The sequence below is a fragment of the Lepidothrix coronata genome, unplaced genomic scaffold (genome assembly GCF_001604755.1).
Source record: "Lepidothrix coronata isolate B3197 unplaced genomic scaffold, Lepidothrix_coronata-1.0 Scaffold79, whole genome shotgun sequence".
NCBI classification, from domain to species: domain Eukaryota; kingdom Metazoa; phylum Chordata; class Aves; order Passeriformes; family Pipridae; genus Lepidothrix; species Lepidothrix coronata.
This window is the reverse complement of record NW_016690259.1, coordinates 2380293-2402075: the sequence shown is the minus strand read 5'-3', so window position 1 is coordinate 2402075 and position 21783 is coordinate 2380293. Positions and strand designations below refer to the sequence as shown.

At 39.1% G+C, this 21783-nt stretch overlaps 1 protein-coding gene across 1 annotated transcript in view; it reads right to left on the bottom strand.

The window, feature by feature from the left end:
- TTC29 (tetratricopeptide repeat domain 29) overlaps nt 1–21783 on the bottom strand; it is a 237561-nt gene that overhangs the window by 172903 nt on the left and 42875 nt on the right. Inside the window, exon 2 of the mRNA XM_017820132.1 lies at nt 17108–17359. The gene's annotated coding sequence lies outside the window, so the exon portion shown is untranslated. The remainder of the gene's footprint in view (nt 1–17107; nt 17360–21783) is intronic.

The following is a 21783-nucleotide window of genomic DNA, read 5'->3' as shown; positions in this document are numbered from 1 at the left end:
TGTTTATATGAGACAGCAAGTTTTCTACTGCATTCTACGGTAGTTTGCCACCCATACACTGCTTAAAAAGCAGAGGGGGAAGGTGATGGTAAGGCAGTGATTTGATAAAAGTAATTTTCTAGAACAGGAAATAGCATTTCCCAAACCAAAACAACATGATTTTGAGGTGATAGAATATCTAACCAACACCACTAAACTACAAAGTCACTGTGAGGAGACATCTCCTTAGATTTTTTAAAGTAAAACTATTTTTAAGAAAGCATTCATCCTGGCTTATATCATCTTTCCAAAGTACAGAGCTTCAGTTTCCTTTTGCGTGGAAGTCTCCCACCCCTGCCCACGTGTTTTTTCTTTCCTTTTGTTATGTCCAAGGTGGCCTCATTAAAAGAGGATCTTCCCCACCAGCCAGAAGCTCTCAGGGCTCCAGCCCTTGCTGGGGTGGGTGATGGTTCTACCTTGTTACAGAAGGAGACCAAGTGTGAGGAAGAGGTTCATGCATCTGAAAGCTTCTCTGTACTGGAGACCTAATGGAAGATACTTCTTTTTTCTAAAGCCTTGCCTCATTTCTGGTTTTAGACCATTACAGCTCGAACACCACTCATGAAAAACTTATTTATCTATAGTTAAAGCTGATGTATTCTGTATGATGCTTACACTGCATCATGCTCTCCACCCCTCCTCCCTTGACAGACACCTGTGTGGGAAGGGCTTTCTGCTCTCTTTATAGTTCATATCCATATATGCCTGTTAGCCAGCACATAAAGGCTGAAAGACTCTGAAGGCCTATTTTTTCTATAGGTACAGCAGTGTCTTGTGTGTTTTCCTCATGTTACACTCTTGCAAAGCTGCCCAAGGTAAGACTCTCGGTCCCGTGAAGGTTCTCACCAAGAATTTTGGTCCACATAGCTTTCCTTGCTCGTTTTGGATAAAAAAAGAGATCCAGTAGCACATAGTGCTAACAAATATGAAAAAGAAAAAAAAAAAGTAAATTTTACCATGAATATTCTAACTTAATTAAAACTGTATCTTCTCCACCTACATAGTTTTATCTGCATTGGTCAGGAATCCTGAGTGTTATTGTCCTGGCCCACGATACAGGTAGACCTTATTAAAGTCATATACAGTTACTCATATTCAGTGATGACAGAAATTGGGTCTGACATTTTATTCTCTGCATGGCCTGTACCTGGCTAGTTCAAATAACTGGGATAAGATTTCAGTATTTGCCCCTTTATTATTAACAAAGAAAAAAAAAACAACCAAAAGAGAAAAGGGGCATGGTATGGGGGGAAGAACCAGGTCAGAAGTTTGGAGTTCTCTCCAAGCTAAAATGTGGGCATTATATTTTAGTGGTTGTTCAACTGTTTCACCCTTCCAGATCTGAGGAGTTTGTGTGGAAGAGACATTTGTTAAAACAAGGTTCCTGGGGACAGAGACCACTCGTGTGCTGTGTGACACCACTATCTCACATTCCAAAGGATGCTGTACCATTCTGTTACACTGCTGTATTAATACACAATATTATTTATTTCCTGGTTAAAAGATGGACATGAAAAAAATTATTCCCACATGGAAGCTAAAATAATATATTATATAGAAAAAGAAAAGTATTTTGATAGACATGGAGCACGAATTATTGGTGTAGATTCTATGTACAATAATGCACTTTTGCCTATAGGTATAAAAAGTCCCGATCACGATACAAGAGCAGGTGACTCCTCCAGAATATCCCTGCAAAACATCCTCCTAATGAGTTCTTACAGCAGCCTGGTGTAACACACTTCATGGGATTCATTTCTTCACAGTCAGCAAATCAGATTCTCATCTTAGTGGGCATTTAAGCCTATATAATTAATTCCATGAAAATAATTTAAATGAGGCCCTATGCCTGGAAGGCTGAGAGAGGAAGAAAGGAACGGACATGTCCAAGGCCATAGGACAAGTCAGCTGTAGGACATGGCTCTTTTACCAACAGGGTGGACTGTTCTTCCAGCTGTCCTAGTAGAACAACTCATTCCTTTTCCAATTAAAAATCCCTCAACCTAGTAGTCAGCCTACTTGCAAAATCAGCACGGGTGTTTGCACATCTCATGGTGTAAGCTCTGAGGATATTTTTGGTTTTGGATTTGGAGAGGCTAGATACACAGTTAAGGAAAAATGAGATCAGCTGGAGATCTGGCACTGAATATATGCCTATACATTCCTAACCTGTAGCACTATTCTCTCTTTAGAGGGGGGAAAAAGTAATAAAATCATCAGGGATGTCAGGAAGGGCAGAAAAGAGACTTGTAAAATGGAGTAACAGATGTAGTCTGCAACAGGGCACTAAGTGTCACTGGAGGAGATGTAATCTGTTGCACTACCACAATGCACAATTCCCACCAATTTTTCATCCTTTGTGAAAGGAGGACTCACATGAGTAACTGCAGATGAAGCAAAATTGGTTTTATAGAGGAAAACTAGCTACAATTTTAATCACAGAAAAATTCTGAATTAGTAAAAAGGCATACTTTAGTCTGTTCCCTTTTCAGCAAGTTTCCCTTTCGCAGAGTGTGTTGGGATTCCTCTGATGTTTTGATGGAGATTTTTTGGAGTGTTACTTCTGATCATATTAAAGCTATTGGAAAATGAGGGCCTTATTTTCTGCTTGGTTAAAACCACTGAAAAATGTAAAGAAATCTCTCATTCAGACTTAATTATGCCCCTGCCTATGCAATTTCTGACTCCAAACAGCTGTTCAGCAGTGGATGGAGTCTTGCCTTCCAGCTGTGCTCACCCCCCAGACCCTCGCAGCACCTACCTCAACATCCTTGCCTGGTAGCTGCACTGATGGGGCCCTGACAGATCCACTTGGCCAATGGCTACAGAGCTCAACAGGCATTTAAACTCATTTACCTACAGTACTTCTGGCAGTCAGAGATGCTAATGTTGATGTACTAGGCAAGTATTTCTCCTGCTAGCAAAGCCTCACGTAGCAGAGCAATCACACTGATTTTTGACAGAAAGCACACCTTTGAAGGCTTTAAGATCCTTGCAGCCTTTAAAAATTTCATTCTAAGCTAGCCAGTTGCAAGATATTTCAAAAGCTTAAGCTTCCCGTGATCAAAGGCGCTCTTGAATCACCCTATTATGTTCTCCTCCTTAAATCCTGTCTACTTGGCAGTGTTGGTGAGGAATTTGGCAATTTATTGCTTCTACTCATGAAGCATATTGAAACATGCAAACTGCATGCTTATAGCTCCTCAGCAGTGTCACATATGCTGTTGACATCTCAGGATCTGACAACACATAGCAATATTTTGAGAAAACCAGATTGCTGTTTATTCCACCACTTAATTTAGAAAGCAGAAAAGTGATCAGTGTTTAGTAATACCATTGTAGGCAAGAAAAACATGTAGTTGCCACTTTGTAGTCATGTACTTCGAAAGTAACAGCCATCTGAAAATAAAATTGGGGATGAAATTTTCTGTCCCTGTCTTTAAAATTTCTTAGCGGTTTTGCTTGCTTCCCTGTCTGCAAAGGCAGGATGTATTCAGGCAGCTATGGGCAGATGCCAGGTGGTTTGCCACAAATGGTGGTTGGCCATACAGCTCCTCACCTATGTTTTATCCATACTGCATTTGTTAGCACAAAGTAAAAACATTCAGTGAGTTAACTCAATTGTACAACTTGGGCCAACATATGGTCACCCATCTCAGCAAGGCTGGTCCAAAGCTGTAATCACTAGCTATTTTTAGTTCAGAGAGTCTCCTTTGGGGGGCATCTTTCTTTCACTATCTGACCACCTCAGACAGGAAATCTTTGTCTCCATCTTCCACACTTTTATTAGTTATAAGCTATTTTATCTCTCTTTTTGTACAACATAGCTGAGTGTGACTAAACGTGCATGTTTTCCATGGAACCTACATGATTGTTCAGCCTTGCCATTATGACAAATACAACCTCTCTCCTTGTCAGGAGAGGAGAAAGAGCTACTGATGGGCTCTTATTCCTATCTGTTGGCTCAATTTTGAGGAGCAAGGACAGAAAGGCAAGAGCTGTTCCCACTAAGAAAATGAGACAGCTACCAACTAGACTCAGCTCCCTTTCTTACACAGGTCTGTGACCTGCTGTTACCTAGTTGCATTCTGTTGTAGCCTAAACCCTGATTTAGGCTTATAATTCCTTGGCTTTCTCAAATATAAAATAGCTTTCAAATGACAAAATATAAGCACCTGTGGCTACCTCCAAAAGATTTGAATCAGATCCCCATTTCAAGCACATCACCTCCCGATGGTCCAGTATGCACCAGCCACCACTGAATGAATAGTTCAGATTGCTAAAATGTTCTAAAAACACAAATGACAGGGGAAAAAAAAAAGGCATAATGCTTGTGGACATGTGGGGGCAACTTCAGTTAGCTCAGTAAGGGAGTCCAAGTAATTTTCTAACTCCTGGTAAATTTGAACTTTATGAATGCATGTAGATGACCAAAAACTTGGAAGGCCATAAGCAGAAGCTCAGCAGAGAAAGCCACACACACTCTTGGCTCTTTTAAAGAAAACTCTGTGCTCAGTGCTGGGAAGTCACAAGACACTTTCCCTTACTGAGACATAAAGGAAGCACTCCAGAGCAACACTAGCCAATTTGCTATAATTTTAATTTCCTTAGCATAGATAACTACTTGTCTTATGAACACTCTACTATAATCCATTTGGAATTATTAAGACTGTGAAGCCCAGTCAGCTTGATTAGGTGCAACAAATTACCCAGTGAAGTTAGCAAAGAAGTCAGGTAGCTGGGTGATAAGTCTGACAGCAGGGAAAATCATGCAAACAAGAAAGACCTCATAATAGAATCTTATTTTATCATTCAAAAATAAATGAAAAATTCGATATTTGGGGGAGAAAAATATATTGGCTCAAAACCACAGGGAATGAATGGGAAGCTTCTGTTAAGGTTGCATCTTGAAAGAGATGCAACAGCAACAATCACCAGGATATACACTACAAATACAGGAATTCCCACATTTCACCATAAAACTGCAGTACTCAACCTGGGCAAACTTCTGTTGATAGCAAAGCAAGAAGCCCATAAAATCTGACTAGAAGCTTTGCTAACTTTTGAGGGGTTATTCATTGTCAAAGGGTTATTCAATTTCAAATATTTCAACCGAAGAACACTCATTTGAAAATGCTGATTTAACATCCACGATGAAAGGCAGGAATTGTGGAAGGTCCCAAACACATCCTAATACGAACCCAAAATCCTTTTGAGAGAGTATTAACTGAGAATTCCAGTTGCAAGTAATCTCTTGCACATTTTCCTTGCTGCAAATAAAACTATCAATAAACTTGAATGGCAATTATTTTTAGCCAGAGAAATTTCACAAAAGACAGACATTCTGCCCCAGGAGCTGTACAAGTCACAGGCAGAGTCACTACACAGCAATGTGTAGCAAGCAGCAATATTTAGCTAAAGCACTGATCCTGCCATTTTTAAAATTCTCTTGATTTCGTGTACCGCCAACAACTTCTTATTCAGAATTATGGCAGCTTGAGTCCTACTCTTTGGGGAATATCTGCAAGACATTTCAGGATCTGATTCTTCAAGTAGCTCATTAGGGTGATGAAAAGCCACATGATGAAGGGGCAGTGCCATGCATGAGGAGCTAGGGGTTCCTGTTGTCTTGAATTATTAACAAGTCAATATTTAGTGGACTGTTCCTGCCTGCCTGCCTACAGCAGGTGGTACCCCACTGCCTTTCACTTGGAAAGCATCTGCTTGCTCTGAGCCTCCCCAGAGCTTGCTACAGTCATTTGTTCAGTTTAAGACAGACACTGTCATTATTCCGTGCAGCACTTCACAGAAATATTTCCTACTAAATGCTTGAACCATCTGAGCAGCACTAGGCAGGCTGCAGGCTTCATTAATAATGCATCCCTGCTTATCAATAGATTTAGACAACTGGTATTTAGAAGCTTCTTCAGAAGGAGTGGATTTTTTTCACACCAGTTAGCTTCATTCTGTCAGTTCCTTGATGTAGACATTACATCCAACTGAGTTCTGAAAGGAAGAGGTGCTAAAATTTTATTTGAGCTGTTCCCTTGCTTTGGAGAACCATTTGACTGATGTAACTCTTAAGATCAGCCCCTCTGTTTTGCTATTCTTTGCTGGTTTCAGGGTTTGGGGGAAGGGGTGGAGGTAAGGTTACATTTACATTAGAACGTAAATTTGCCTTTATCTTACTTGAAATACATTGAAGCATGGGCTTTACATTCTCAACAAATTCATCTTTCACTAAAACTTCTCTGGACTCAGCTCACAAATGAGGAAAGAAGATTCAGTATTCTTTACCTCATGATTTGCAGAGGAGTGTCAGCCACTCTTGGCAAAGCAGTTGGGATGCCAAACACAGACTGAAAACCATCAAACTGCTGCCCAGATCAAAAGCAGTGCAAGAGAAATATTTAATGTAGGGAAAGGTAATTTAATAAAGGGAAAGAGAAAATAAAGACACAATTCCATTTTGGAAAGAAAAAAAAAAGAAAAAAAAAAGCAGCCTTGAGTAGCTCTGTCATGATTATAGAGAAGATATGCTTGGATCCATTTTGGTACTCATAGTGAGCCTTCCTTTTGGATCAGATTTCCCCTCCATCACCCCTTTGCTGAAGCCCACTGCCTTCAGGTGCATTTCTGCAGTTTTCTTGTTTGCTGGACTTGTTCCAGTCAATAACTAAAAACCATATTTTGGTTTGGTTTTGGTTTTTATGAAGCATTCAAACAAACGGTCAGAAAAACTTAATATGTTAATATGTACAGATCTTACCTACACTGTCATCTTTATTTATAGTTTATGGAAGTCTCTTTCAGCCCTGTTACCTCCATCTCTGCATGAGAAGAAGCCACTGTTTCTGCCTATTAATCTCTAGAGACGCTCATCTCTAGCTGATGTGAACAATCCACTCAGCAAGTTTACATTTTTTTTGGTAGATCCGGAATGTTTCAGAGGTTTCACATCCCCCTTGTCTCTGGCTTGCACAAGGAAGCCAGCTCTTCTTTCTTTCTTTCTTTGCTTGACATAATTCTTTGATTCCTAATGACAGCAAATTTACTAAGGTTCTTTACTTCAATTGCAGGAGTTAAATGAGAGAGACATCAGCAGCAAGCATGGAAATATTGATGTACAACAGCCATGGACAAAGTTTGCTGTCAGGTTAAAATTGCAGGCTGCTTCTGCTATAGGTGGTTTTCAATGTAGAATTGCTGGTTGCTAACCAAATAATTACATATCACTTTTTTTTCCCCCCCTGGACCAGTAAGATTCACTGCACATGCACAGGTTAATCACACATGCACATTAGATTTAACACCTCTTGGACCTATCTGAGACACTGCACATCAAGCAAGATTCCATGTGAGCAGGTATCCAATCTGCTGTCCAAGGCATAGTTCATTTAAATGCCCTGGTTGCTGGAAAATAAAGGGCCTGAGCCTGTACCCATTAAATTGAGAAGTACTGAGCTAGCACCAGAAGAAATGGATGCAGTTTGTACACTGTGCTTTGTGAATAAACAAGCAGTTATTAAAATGTGGACACTGGCATATGACTGGGGCTGCTGTACACAGACTAAGAGTTTGCCAAAGTTCATGGGAAGCTAAAGGTTGTCCAAAAAGGGTAGAATTTGGATGTAATGAATAGGATGGCATTCCCACTATAAACAAGGGAAGCTGAGCTGTAGCTGCAGCTGCTGCTGTGCTTACAATAGAAGTGGTTGTTTCAAATATCTGTCAAGGACTGAACATGAAACCAAACTCTGTCATGCTCCGAGGACAGAATTCCAATATGGGGAATAAAGCCAGAGTTTAAAAAATGAAATAGTTTATTCTAATGGTTTTATGCAAATATGTGAGAAATGAAATTATTTCAATCACAACTCTTCTAACTCCCTTGAATTACACAACAGGGTCCATTTTCAGTGGACAGAAGCTTTTCATAATGACACATCACAGGGGACTGAACATCCATGTTGAAAGGATCTCTTTGGGTGTAGTATGCATCCTATCCCTGTCCACTGCAACTAGGTCACACATGATTTCTCCAAGATGCAAGAGCATATTTCAGAAGGATGACTTTCGGATCAAAAGGCAGTTCAATCTCTTTGCCTTTAATTCCACAGACTAAGAGGTGCCAGTGGTGACTAATTCACAGCTCTGTCCCCTGGTAACTATGCTGTTGTTAAAAACTTGTTTATTAAGTTAAGAATGATTACTTAAAGCAGAAGTACTGTAAGGTACAGGAAGTCAATGTATAAATTATGGGGTTTATGTTTTGTTTTCTTTTTTTAAGGGATAAATTCCCTGATGCCATCATTAGGAGCCTGCAAGAAAGATGGACAGAGACTCTTTACAAGGCCATGTAGTGACAGGACAAGAGGGAATGGCTTCAAACTGAAGGAGAGCAGGTTTTGATTAGATATTAGGAAGAAATTCTTTACTGTGAAGGTAGTGAGGCACTGGTGCAGGTTGCCCAGAGAAGCTGTGGATGCCCCATCCCTGGAAGTGTTCAAAGCCAGGTTGGATGGGGCCTAGAGCAACATGGTCTAGTGGAAGGTGACCTGCACACATCAGGGGGGGGTTGGAACTGGATGATCTTTAAGGTTTCTTCCTGCCCAAACCATTCTATGATTCTATGATATCCCTCTAACAGGGCAAAATTCACCTGCCACATGACCAAAGTAAGCAGCAGATCTTCTTCCCCATCTATAGATAACCTCGATCCATAACTTCACATTTTCGGTGGACAGAGAAAATGCAGCAGACAATAGGAATATGCAATAGGCATGTGGAAAACCAAGGAAGGAGCAAAGAAGCAAAAGCATCAGCTCTTCCTGAAGCTGAAGCAGTAGCCACATAGGAATAGGGGGACTGAACTCCATACTTTGACTTGGAGATGGAGAACACCTTTCTAAGTCAGCCTGTTCTTCATCAGGACAGTGCGATCCCTCTTATCACCACAGGAAATTATTTCACCCTCAGGCTAGTCTGATTTTTTGACTGCCATCAAATCAGAATAAAAATTCTAATTTTTTACTCTTATTTTTCTCGCTTCATGCACAGTGGAGAAAAAAAAAGAAAGGAAATAAGAAACCACTAAACTGGTTTAATAATTTTTAAAGAGATTTTAAATGATACTCACTTTATCAAGGCTGATGAAAATGACAGTGGTGTCAGAGGGTAACAGGTTGCTAATAAATACAATAGTTTAGGAAAGTGCTATTCTTGTCATGGCAAAATATATTCTGAGAAAAATAATACCACTGTAATTCAGTTTTGAAAGCTATAGAGACTTCTTAGATGAGGAATGCAGTTATTAAAGGCAAAAGTACACAATATGTTGTAATGAAATGGTTGTGCTACACACTTCATTAAACGTTTTGTGAGACACCTGGGAAATTCCAGCTCTTCCCCCTCAGAAGGAAACGTTTGACGTGGTGGATCACTGGAAGAAGCACGTAGAGCAAGGCTGAAACAAAAAAACCACACTGCCTCGGTGACTCCAGCCTGCAAGCAAAGCTGAATGTGAGGAAAGATTAACCAAGGGGCTACGGTAACTTGTATTTATTCTTCAAGAATTAAGGTTACAAGATTCATTGAGAAAGACCTGAACAGTTCCAGCGTTCAAAAACAAGTTGATATAAGCAGAGCTGAAGTTTGTTCTGAGCGACAGCGTTGGGGAAAATCCGACAGACTGTGCATCGCACGTGTCCGTTGGAAGAAAACATACTTGTCATATGAGATGCTGAAAAGCTTAAAAATTCAGAGAGCACAGTAGGGAGTCTTCCAGGAGGATTCAAAGGACTGATATGTTTTGAATGTGTTGAGTGTTTGATTTACAATATTTAAAGGTAGAAAATAAAGGGGGAAAAGCAGTGAAATTTTATATGAATCTCAGAGAAACAGGAACTAAGGAAGGGCAGCCATACTGGAATATCTACGATATTTGCATGATCATTTCAAAAGCTCATCATTTGTATAAAAGAAAACCCCCAAATACCCAAACAATACAAAGAAAAACAAACCCCTAACTCTGGGCTTTAACATTATGAGCAGCACTGCTGAAATAATGCTGTTTACAAAGCATGTTTAGCATGTTTCATAGTTCTGGTTCACTTTAATCCACTATTCCTTTCAGACGTGCAGCAAAAGCACATTACTGACACAAGAACCAGTTCTGAAGAAACTGCTTATATCACAGAATCCAGGGAGCTGCTGAAGTGCTGCATCTTCCTTAAAAGAATTTACAATCATGCTGTAAACGTGAGGTGTACACTCAGCAGAGTGTACAAGAGAAACATGAACATACTGTTGAATAATGTTATAGAAATAATACGTAATATAAATAGTGGCAACTTCTCTTTTTGCTCATGGTTTATCAAAGCTTGCAGCCTATTAACTACACTGTTTTCACTCAACTAGAATTTACAATACGCTCATTTGAGCACTGTAATGTAAAATAAAGATCAAATTTTAAGTTAATAGTTTCAGTGGCAAAGCTTTTATTCATGTGTTAGAGTAACTGCAACAACAATTAATTCTGCCTATACCCACAGATTCCCACTCAGAAAGCCCCTACGGATGTGAAGAGCTCCCAGCCCCCAAAGTGTGTCATCTGGCACCCACGTAAAACAGTATTTCAGTCTCAGACTTCTGCCCTTGAAACAGCAATTAGGAATTTTAGCAGTGAAATGCTATATATGGTCAACAGTCAAGTCTACCTGTCAGTCTCCTTCCTATATCCCCTCACAAACGTGTCTGTGTGCCAAAAAGCAAGCATAGGGGTGGGCACGACTTTCCACACGCAGCAATCTCATCCCTGTGTGGAACCCTTGCTGGGTGGTCCTGCGGGACTTCGTGGCAGGAGATAAATCCAAGTCCTAAACTGCCAGTAACCTCCCGATGCCAGTAGCATTCATTTCTGGGACATTCATGACCTGTGATGTTCCATGCATAATTTTCTTCCTTTATACACAGTGTCAGTCTCAGCCTAGGAATGGTTTGGTTGGTTACTGTGATTATTTCACTGGTAGAGAGCCCACTGGTGGAGCCGTGTCTCCCTGGGTAAGAGGCTGTAACACAAGGCTATTCCTATCCTAACAGTGATAATTTTCTTCTGGTATATGTATATCTAATACAACTCCATAAACTAAGTCTGAAGTATATAAAGACTGCCAAGACATCACTCAAGAACTGACAAAACTATTTTAGAAATACAGGAAACACTGGTCTTAAGTTTCTTTGTACAAACTTCTGTTTCTTCAAGAAACACCACTATAGCACAATCTTAAACACCATTAACACCTCTCTTTTTTTTTTCTCCCTACAAAATCACTGCCTTATTCAACAAACACTTCCATATTAAATACTGTTCAGTGAATGGATCATTCCAAACCATGTTCTCACACACTCCACATTCTTGCACTGAAAATAAAATTATCTATTTTTGTGTCATCAGTTTCATCGTGCTTTACAGCAAGAATGCATGAATTTTCACACACAAAGCCTCCACCAGCAGAAAAATTATTATTCCCTCTTTATAGATGGAGAACTAAGAACCAGTGATTAAAGTCAAAATGTCATGTGACCACTAACCTTCTAAACAATGCTGAGATTGAAATGAATTCTACAGAAGAAACCTCATGTTCATTGATTCTGAGATAATTTTTTTTGGTCCTGTAACTTCCTGCTGAATTTATTACACACTTTCCAAAAGGGACAGTAAAAGAGCTAGGAGTCCTAGAGACACAGTTCTCCTCTTGCCTGTTTTTTTGAGACACTTTTCCCCTCTGCCATGGCACATGCCACATACAAGTGCCCTATAACTCTCTGAAGGGCAAGCCAGAGGGTTTATGTTAAGCTTTGTTTATTGATATTCTGCCATCAAATAAAACAAGCCCCCTAAAGAGGTTCTTACAAAATGCATTGTGGTGCAGATTTCAACAAAGGGAGAAAGCATGAGGAAGTATTGGGACAATAGCTCCTCTTTCAGCACTTCCCAAGAACAAGGAATGTGCTCTCAGGTGTATGAGGTGTTGTTTAAAGCCATCATCACATCCCTCTAATTTATAGTGTGAGCGTGCACCTTGGAAAAGACACAGGATGAGAATTTTTCCTCCTTGTTTAATTTTTGTTTGCAAAGCTGAAGACCTCTACAGGGAACTAAAATGAATAGAAAAGTCTGGTTTAACATAGCTTTTGGCCATTCTTGTTTCAGTTCTGTATCTTTTAACCTCCAGGGCATAATCCTTCCTCCTAATCAATCCCCTTTTGGATTCCTTATGGGTTCTCTTCTTACTTTTAACACACAGTTTAAGATGACTCTCATTCCAGGGAGATCTATACTCCTTCCCATTAGGATCATCTTGCTTGCTGCTAAAACTTTTTTGATTCAAAGTTATTATATGCCTCCTCCACGTTCAAATATGTAATCTTCCCAGTACTCACTAAATAGCCTCAGTTTTTCAGTTTGCCTTTGTAAGGCCCCAGAAGCACAGATTTATCTTTTACGTTCCTCAGACTGAGATTTAGACAAAATTGAATCTGCTCTAAGTGTAGTTTTTATGTCCAGACCCATTAGATCGTGCTGTTCAGTGAATGCATAACACATCATTATTTTTTGCTAGTTCACTGATTGTTTGGGGAAAAAAAAAATCTACCTTCATTTACTTCCAAGAATACCCAAGACCTGACTTCATCAGAAAATAAATTTGGGAAAAACAGTTACAGTATTTGAAAGTCCAGATGGACATCTTTTGTGTTCAGTCTGGGTAAGTTAAAGACTTCCATGATCACATAAATTCCACTACTACTTGCTGCCCTTAGCCCCCACCACCCTGTCTGACATCAAAATGCATATTATTATTATCCAGTTCCAAAGCTTGCATAGTTCTCAACATCCCTCTTCCTGGTGGTCCCATTTTTTATTTCACTAACAGACAATTGTATCTCATGGCCCATGTATTTATTTCTCACTTCTCTAATCAGTTTATACTCTTCAGTTCTTTGATCCAGAGTACACAACGGCTACCTGCCTGCCCTATCTCTATCACTACTACAAGATTTGTGTTGTATTCAGTCCTAGGAATTTTAATTCCTTCATCCTATTGTTCAGGCTTCCAGCAGTAGGAGGAAAAGCCAGTGATGCAGCCAGTGTACTTGATGTATCCTCTAATTTGTCATTGTTAAACATCCCTTGTTTTCTTAATTTCATTTTCATGCAACTATGCCTCATCCCCTTTCACTGTCTGTAGCAGGTTTAAGTAGTTAAGAAATTTTAGCAGCTTTCTTTCCTGGCTTCCTAGTTTAGAGCTTGTTTTAACAGTCTTGTCTGCTGTCAGTCTAGGAAAGTCTTTCCTGTAAATTAACTGAATTTCCTTCTTTGAGCATAGAAACATAATTCCTACATGCAACAAAGAGGCCAAACACTGTTATACCTTTGTAAGAGCATCACACCCTGATTTTTCAGGATTCTGGTCAAAGGGCCTGAATCTACCTTCTCCAGAGGCCAAGTCATGAGCTCTCATGAGCTTCAAATGAACCAAATGTGGTTTGATTTTATGGGAATGACATATAAAATCAAGCAGTGCTTACAAACATTATATTTCATCACATGTGCAGAGAGGGATTACACCTGCCATTAAGGGAAACCCAAGAATTAATCCACCCCCCAGTCCTTGCAATGGGCCTCCATGACTACACTTCTTTATGTACCTATTTTGCCACTACAGCCCCATTGGCCTCCATCTATTATCACTTCATTTAGGAAACTGTAAGATCAGAGAGGTGCAGAGGAGCGTGGCAAGGACTCAGGGAAAACCTATTATTCTTCTCAGTCTGTCCAGAAGTTTTAAGTGCCCTGACAGCAATTAAATGGAGTTAATACAAATATACTGCTGAGTGGCACAACATACTAAGTAGGTAAAATCTCAGCCAATAGCATCAACCTCCTTGCTCCCACATCTGTCCCTAACCTTCTGCTCTTCCTGGGAGAGATATACTTCCCAGGAGTATCTTTTAATAGGATTAGGAAAACAATATGAATTAATTTCATGCTTAAAGAGCTGAGCATTAAATTCAACTGTAAAAGGAGCTGAATGCTGCTTCAAATTAAGGAGCAGTAACACACTTCTTTTTTTGTTTGTTTGTTTGTTTTAAACATCAATAAGAAGGCAAGATCCTACAGGACAAAGCCTCTTGCTTTCCAAACCCACATTTTGAACTGCTCAGAATAAGGAAATGTCTGCGGTTCCATGAAACCGTAAAGCTCTCTGTGGCATTTCCATCTTCACTGCTCTTGTCCTAAAAGCATTTGTCTTGACATCCCTTACTGCTGGTGCCACCAAACACTCGTAGGCAATAGGGCACAGTCTGGGCCTTCTTATGCTGAGATCTGAAAAATCAATTGATTTTTCCAGCAGATGGAATCACTGGAGCAGAAAGTGACTAAACACTCACGGTTATTCTGTGATACCAAAGCCCTGAAAGAGGATACTGCAAACATATAAACTACAGGAAAAAAAATAGGGTGATTATATTTACAATAACTCTCTGCATGGTATTGTTATTTGGGGCTCTCTCCTTCTATGGGTATGCTACTATTTGATGCTAAATTAATTTTCTCTCAAAATATTTTCTATTCACTGATAACACATAGATATATTATATGATATGCTATGACACACACTGATAGATAACAGCACATCATGATAGTGAAGCATGCAGAATATTTCTATTCCCTTAGAATTCTGCATTAAAAATAGAGTAGACTGACAGCAGAGTTTTTACATACTGTGATAGGAAACATGATTTTTATTTCTATTTCAAAATTGTGTGAATCTAGGTTCTATATTCTTATTTTACTAAATAAAATCTAATTATTATATCCTGTTCATAGTATCTATTACATACAATTTAGTCCTGGGTGTAAATAATTCCAGCCTGGCTCCTCTTTCTTCCCATTTTAATTCCTTCTTTTTTTCTGCCATTCTCTACATTTTCTGCTGATTCTACCAGCATTTTCTCACCTTCTCACATCTTCTCCAATCTTTGTTTCTCTCTTTCACTTCACATATTGCCTTGTATATCTGTGCTAACACCCAGCTGAGCTGCAGGGAGGATTTTTTTAGTTAACTCTGTTTGTGTCAGTCCTATCATAACATACTCAGGATGTTATATTACACTTGAAAGCTTCTGGTATAAATATAAAGAAGTCATATTACCTATTCCCAAAAGAATGGTAATCATAACCTTTTAATCATAATGCTAATCATATACATATTTGAAAAAATCCAAACATTTTATGGTTGAGCATGGCAATAGATGTAAGAAGATCCATGCTCTTGTCTTGGCTTTTGCACAGACCTGTGGTTGCAAGGAAACTATCTGATTTTGTTTTCTAGTTTGGTTTACATGTCAAAATACATGAATAATACTGGCCTTCTTGATTGGGTGATGCTTGATTCAGCTAATGTTTATAAAGGCTTTGAAAACACTACGCCAGGCTAAAGAGGTGCAAATTATTATTAGCTGTCAATTATGTTTTATAGAAAACCTCGTGGCTGAACACTCATCAAACTAGTAAATTGCTGGAAAGAAAACAGAGAAAAGAGAAGGAAAAGTGAGAAAAGGCAGGTTTGGAACAGAAAAGATTAGAGCCCCAGTGTGATCCAAAGAAGCAAACTTTTGCATTAAATCTTCATAGTGTGCACTGCTGCTCCTCACCTGCAGTGTGAAACTTCAGCGTACACACGCAGCCTGGTCAAAATTAAACTCCGTAGCTTTCTGTTCAAACTCTGTGCTGTAACTCCACTGATGCTAATGGCATGAGGTCAATTAACTTTGATCTATAACGACAAGAGCACTAGCTCCCTAATTTAGTGGAAAAAAATAAACTTTCAGCAACCCTGAACACCCCCTGTGCAGTCCCCTACGCGTGCTGCCGGTCAGAGCTATAATTGAGCACACTCTAGCGGTCTCTGACATGCCAGGAACACTGTGCACACAGAAGTACAGCCAAACAGAACAAATGGGTTCAAACATTGAACTGTGCAATATGACACAATGGCTCAGCTGTGGACAACTCACCCGTGGTCTTCCAGTGGTTTCAGAACCCTTGGCCTAAAGACTGACGACATTTGATATTCGCAATTTCTACTTTCTCTGCCTTGTTTCTCCAAGAGGTTATATAATGCCTTATAAAACTGGCTAGGGCAATTTATGGGAAAAAAAAAAATGCACGTCACTAGATTAACCAGTTTGAGATCATAATTTATCTCTAATGGCCTTTCTTTGACAAGAAGAAAACAAAAGAAAATTAAAGCTGATAGGGCTGTTCTAGTAATGTCAAAAGTTGGCATTCTTCATCAGTCTTTAACTTAAAAGCAGTCCTTGTCAGAATAATGATAAAGGCATCATAGAAATTTTGCTTTTCATCTGTCTGGCATATAAATCAATGATCCAGAAAACAAATCATTATATATGTATTTTTTTTAAAAAAGTGAATATAAAACAAGCCAGCTTGTCTACATTTTTTATTCATCTCTGCCAGAGTCAGTTATACCATTTCTCCGAGCACTCACTCACAGCTGAAACTGCTCCCCCCTCCCAGTTATAACACTGACCCCGTTTAGAGAGCACATCACAAACAGAGGCACTGAAATCAGGAGCCTTTTCCGGGGTGTGAGCTGACATAATGGGCGGCTTTGCTTCCTCTGGGGAGCAAGCACTCTCTTTATCACTAGGACAAATGACCTGGAGGAGAGGTATCCAAGGCTAGACACTCTATTTCCTTAGAAATGCCAGATCAGATCATAACACATTACTGTGACTCACTGTGTTAATGACCAAGCACTTCGATTTGCAGGGGAGGCACGAAGACACATGGAGCTGGAGCCAAGCTCTGGGTATGTCAGAGTACACTTTCTAAGCAGGAACAACCACTTTTATAAAACTTCCCTTTCCCTTCCAGTACACAGCTTTGAAATTCATAGTCACAAACAGACCAAACCATTGTCAAATCAACAGCAAACAAACAGCAACAAAAAACCCACTACCAATAAGCAAGGTTTACCTTACAGTAACTGCAACCTGTTAGAAACATTGTAAAGGAGTGTCTGTCACATGAGGGATGGGTGGCTTTCAGCTTTCAACAGTGGTCCTCTAGGATTCTTCACTTTGGATTGTTTTCTACCTTTTTATTTTTTGAGTGCAGATCCTTATTCCTCAGAGTGGGCAAGTGCCAGCAACCGTATATTCATCCTCAGAAGTACAAGACTCCACCTCGTGCCTCTATAATCTTCAAAACTGAGATGGATTTCTGGGCCTAAAAAATTAAAAAACAACCCAAATCAATTATTTTTCAGGCTTGAATTAGTGAAAAAATAGAACTAGAACTATTCAATATTTTGGAGGAATAAAAAAAAAAATCACCACCACTATAGGAGCAACTAAAGATAAATTAAGAAAGAGGAGAAGTAGAGAAGGGAAATAAAGTTTAGATGACAGACTACGAGACAGAGAGAAAAGAAGATGGAATCAAAAGTAAAGGATTAGAAACAAGAAAAAGAGGGGAAAAATTTGGTAAGAAAAAGGAAATACAAGAAATAAAAATATTCCCTTTCCCTTTGATGACTGTTAAGATTAAGACAAGTCTGGGAAAACATGGAAAATGTTAAATACAGTTAATAAGAAAGGTTTCTGGAGGGAAAAAAAATGAAAACAACCAAAAAGAACCGCAAAAAACTTCCCCCAAAATCCAAACGAACCAGAAGAAACCTAGTAAATTAGAAAGAGAATGCATGCAGACAGGAAAAATATAAAGGTGTGGAAAAAGGACATAGGCTTCACATAATATGGAAGCCTAGATCAGAATTGCTCACCAGATATTTGGTTCATGTCAGGTCATGAAATACATGACAGAGACTTTAAGTAAACAAAATGCTTACTGGATCAAAATAACACGTCTGAGGCAAAGAGCAAAGTAGACCGTGGTATCTTAGGACCCCCAAAAGAGATATTTTAGGTTAAAACTTTCAGACACTGTACCCCCATGCTTTACAGGAAAGTTAGGAAAAGGTTTATTCTTGCTAGCTTTTCTAACACTCTGACATGCTGTACAAAGACAATGAGATATATTGAAACAGAGGGTACTGGAGGCTTCAATTCAAGCTCCTTTGATAACACAACTCTAAGGATGCATAATTCTTCTCAATAAAGGTGTTCAGAAGGGTTCCTCAATGTAGTATTCAAACACATCCTTGGAGGCAGGGAAGCAATGAAATGCATGGCCAAATGAGGGGCATAAGTGCAACAGTGTTTGTTTCTGTTTGCATCAGATGGACTATATTCTCTTCCAAGTCTAAGAAATCTGTGAGAAAATGTGTTGATTCTTTGAACTCTCACTCCTAGACTGTTTCAGAAACTCTCAGTGACTGAAATGTTCTAAAAACAGTATTCAAACTTAAGTACCTATTGTGACAAAGAGATGCTGGCCATGGGCCCTGCAGAGGTTCTGTCTCCATCCTCTGCCAAGGATATTAGGTTCCTGCCTACTGTGCTTTTATCTGCCTTTATGCTCTAAACTAATTGAAATCACAACTTTATCTTCTATTACTTGGAAGTCCTTCCTCTTGTTTCCACCTAAAGTCACCTTCTTAATGGAGCTTGTTTGCTTTTCCATGGAAGTGGCATAAATAATAGTGGATGAAGAAACACAACAGGTTGGGTGAAGTGGGTTATAGTCAGAGCGTTTTAGCTGGCTAAGTCTTAAATTAGGAATCAAACTTTCCCAGACATTACATTTTTAAACAGCAACTTTTAAAAAATCCACTTATTTTGCTTTAAAAGTTGATGACAAGGCTTTCTTCGCACATGTTGTATTATGTTAAAGGTAAAGCAAGACCAAACTCTAAATAGGAAGTTTGGTCTGATATAAACAGCCTGTCTTCACAGGAGAGGTGTTCTAGCCCTCTGATCAGCTTTGTTGCCTTCCTCTGGATTCACTCCAATGTGTCCATGTCCTTCTTATCTTGGGGGCCCCGAGCTGGATGCAGTACTCCAGGTGGGATCCCATCAGAGCAGAGCAGAGGTGTAGAATCACCTTCCTTGACCTGCTGTCCACACTGCTTTGGATGCAGCCCCAGGACACAAGTGGTTTTCTGGGCTGTGACTGCACATTGCTGGGTCATGTCCAGCCTCTAATCAACCAACACCCCCAAGTCCTTCTCTCTAGGGTCGGCCTCAGTTGGTTCTCCACCCGTCCTGTATTTGTGCTCAGCATTGCCCTGACCCCTGTGCAGGCCTTGATGAACCTCATGAAGTCCCCACATAAAAATGTCTGCATGTAAAACCAGAAAATATTTGGAATTATTATTTGAGCTTCACCATGTATGTTTATTTGCAATGAAAGTTCCTTTTTCTCCTCAATGTGTTCTTGGTGTAAATATTAAAAACCATTTAAAAACTTCTGTTATTTATATTGGTAATAATATTTTGCAATAATTTTTTAGCGTAAATTGTTTACTACACTTTTTTTAAGGTGATTTTTTTGGAAGAGTTAATCCAAATGTCTTATTTTGAACTTCAGAAACATTCCTGTTGATAGCATTTACCAGAAATACAAAAATTAGCTACATAACAAAACACAGTAGTTAAGCCAGGATTTTTTTCCAAACCAAAAAATTTATTTGCTAGAGCTTGTTATATTTCAAACATCTGTTAATCATGCCAGCCTTTTTTTAAAAAAGCCTGGATTTTGAGGCAGGCATATTTATGCAGGGTAGCTGTGATGAATAAGTAAGTGCTGGAACTTCTAATCCTGGGGACGATTTGCTGATGCAAACTGAGTACAAATGGATTTCAATTGCATTTTTTTCCTACTTGTTCTGTATACACTTGATAGTGTGAAAAACTTCATACTAGCGATTTACACATGTAAGGCTGCATGTACACACACATTGCCCAGAGTGAATCATGCCAGCAAATTAGACTTTCAAAGTTTCCTTTTCAGTGGTAACAGAGAGTGCCCTGCATCAGATAGGCTGGAGACCCATTATACTCAGCTGTATGTAAAAAAGACAGTTTCTCAGCTAATGAAACCATATATCTTTTGTTCAGTCCACAGTGCAACAGAAAGGTGATCCTTTGAATTAAACTTCCATAAAGCAGCTGTGATAGTGGCTAAGCTGAGTATCCACAAGAACCTATGGAAATGCATGTTTCATAGCTGTGGACAAAGATAATGGCATGCAAGGAACTCTATTCCGGAAAACGATGTAGCCTTTCATCCCTAATAACCAAATAAAAAATGGGAAGTCAGTACTTGGGAGCTACTCTAGCAAGCAGATCTCCAGGAAACAAGGTTCCCCACAGACTCTTCCTTGATCTTAAAGCTTAACGTGAAACATTTATATGCACGTAGCACCTGGCCAGAAGACGTGGGAAGGCACTTTTATCACACTGGCTGTATTTCTTTCTTAAATAATAGATTTCCTCTTTTTTTTTTGCCCTCTCCTGGAAATGGAACACATCCTCAATAATGTTGCTGTACTTTTTTTTTTTTAACGTTTTAAGAACCAGACAATCTTGAACATCTCAACGTCACACAGTTTTGAAAAATATTAACACCCCTCAAACTGTCTGCTGATGAATTGCATCAAAGCTTTCGAAACACAAAACTATGTGATTAAAAAAAATGTTAAACATTATTTAGATGAAGACTTTTTGGGGGTATTAATTGAATGCTAATCTTCCACCCACAATTTCTTTGACGTCCAGGCCCATGGATAAACTGTGCATAGACTAACTACATCCAACTGAAACCACACCAGTCAGTTCAATTATGTACAGTATTTTCCCAAAGGCATTCCAAGGGAGTGAAGAACAACGGTATGTGAACCTTAAATCGCTGCTCCAAACTATCTCCAGCTTCACAGGGGCTGACTCGCCTGTGTCTTAAGCAGGAGTTAAGGTATGAAATATGTAATATGCACATAAACCTGTATATACTGCAGCTATATCTTTGTATTCTTCAAATTATTCATTTTTATCTACATCCCTCATGTAGCACACACTCTGTTATAGATGCAAACTTCCATGATAGCAAAATAAAGCAAACTCGATGCTTCCAGTGAAGCAAACAGGAAAACACACCTGGAATCAAATGACAAGTAGCTCAGTGCAATGCTTATTCATCTTTGACTACATGAAAAAAATGACAGGGGATTTCCACATGGATTTTAGTGTTTTTTGCAATATTAGTATTTCCTTTACAAATAAGAAATCCCAAAATACGTTATCCATTAAGACCAGTGCCTGTTTAGTGCACAGACTGACAAAATAAAACCATTTTTGTTTGTGCAAAACAGCTCTTCACATCTTTTTCAAACAAAAAGGTTTGATTTTGCTTCAGCATTTCAGCTGAGAACAAACCAGAAAAAAAAACAAACCCAACCCAAAAATCCTAAAAAACACCCCTCCAAACCCAGATTACTCAAAACTGCAAATTAGAGCACTTGTTCATTTGAGTTCTTGACTGTGGCTTCATTGCTGCTGTGGTATAAAGAGACTTTTCTGTGGTTTAAATGTGAGAGAAACTGTGAAAGAAGTTTTTACCCTGGTTACTTCTTTGGTCTGGGATGTGCAAAGTTTTGACACCAAATTTTAGCCTTAAATAACCCCTCACTAACTGCATCTCAACTTTGTCCCTTTAGAAGTATTCCCAGGAACCTGAGAAATGAACATTAAAAA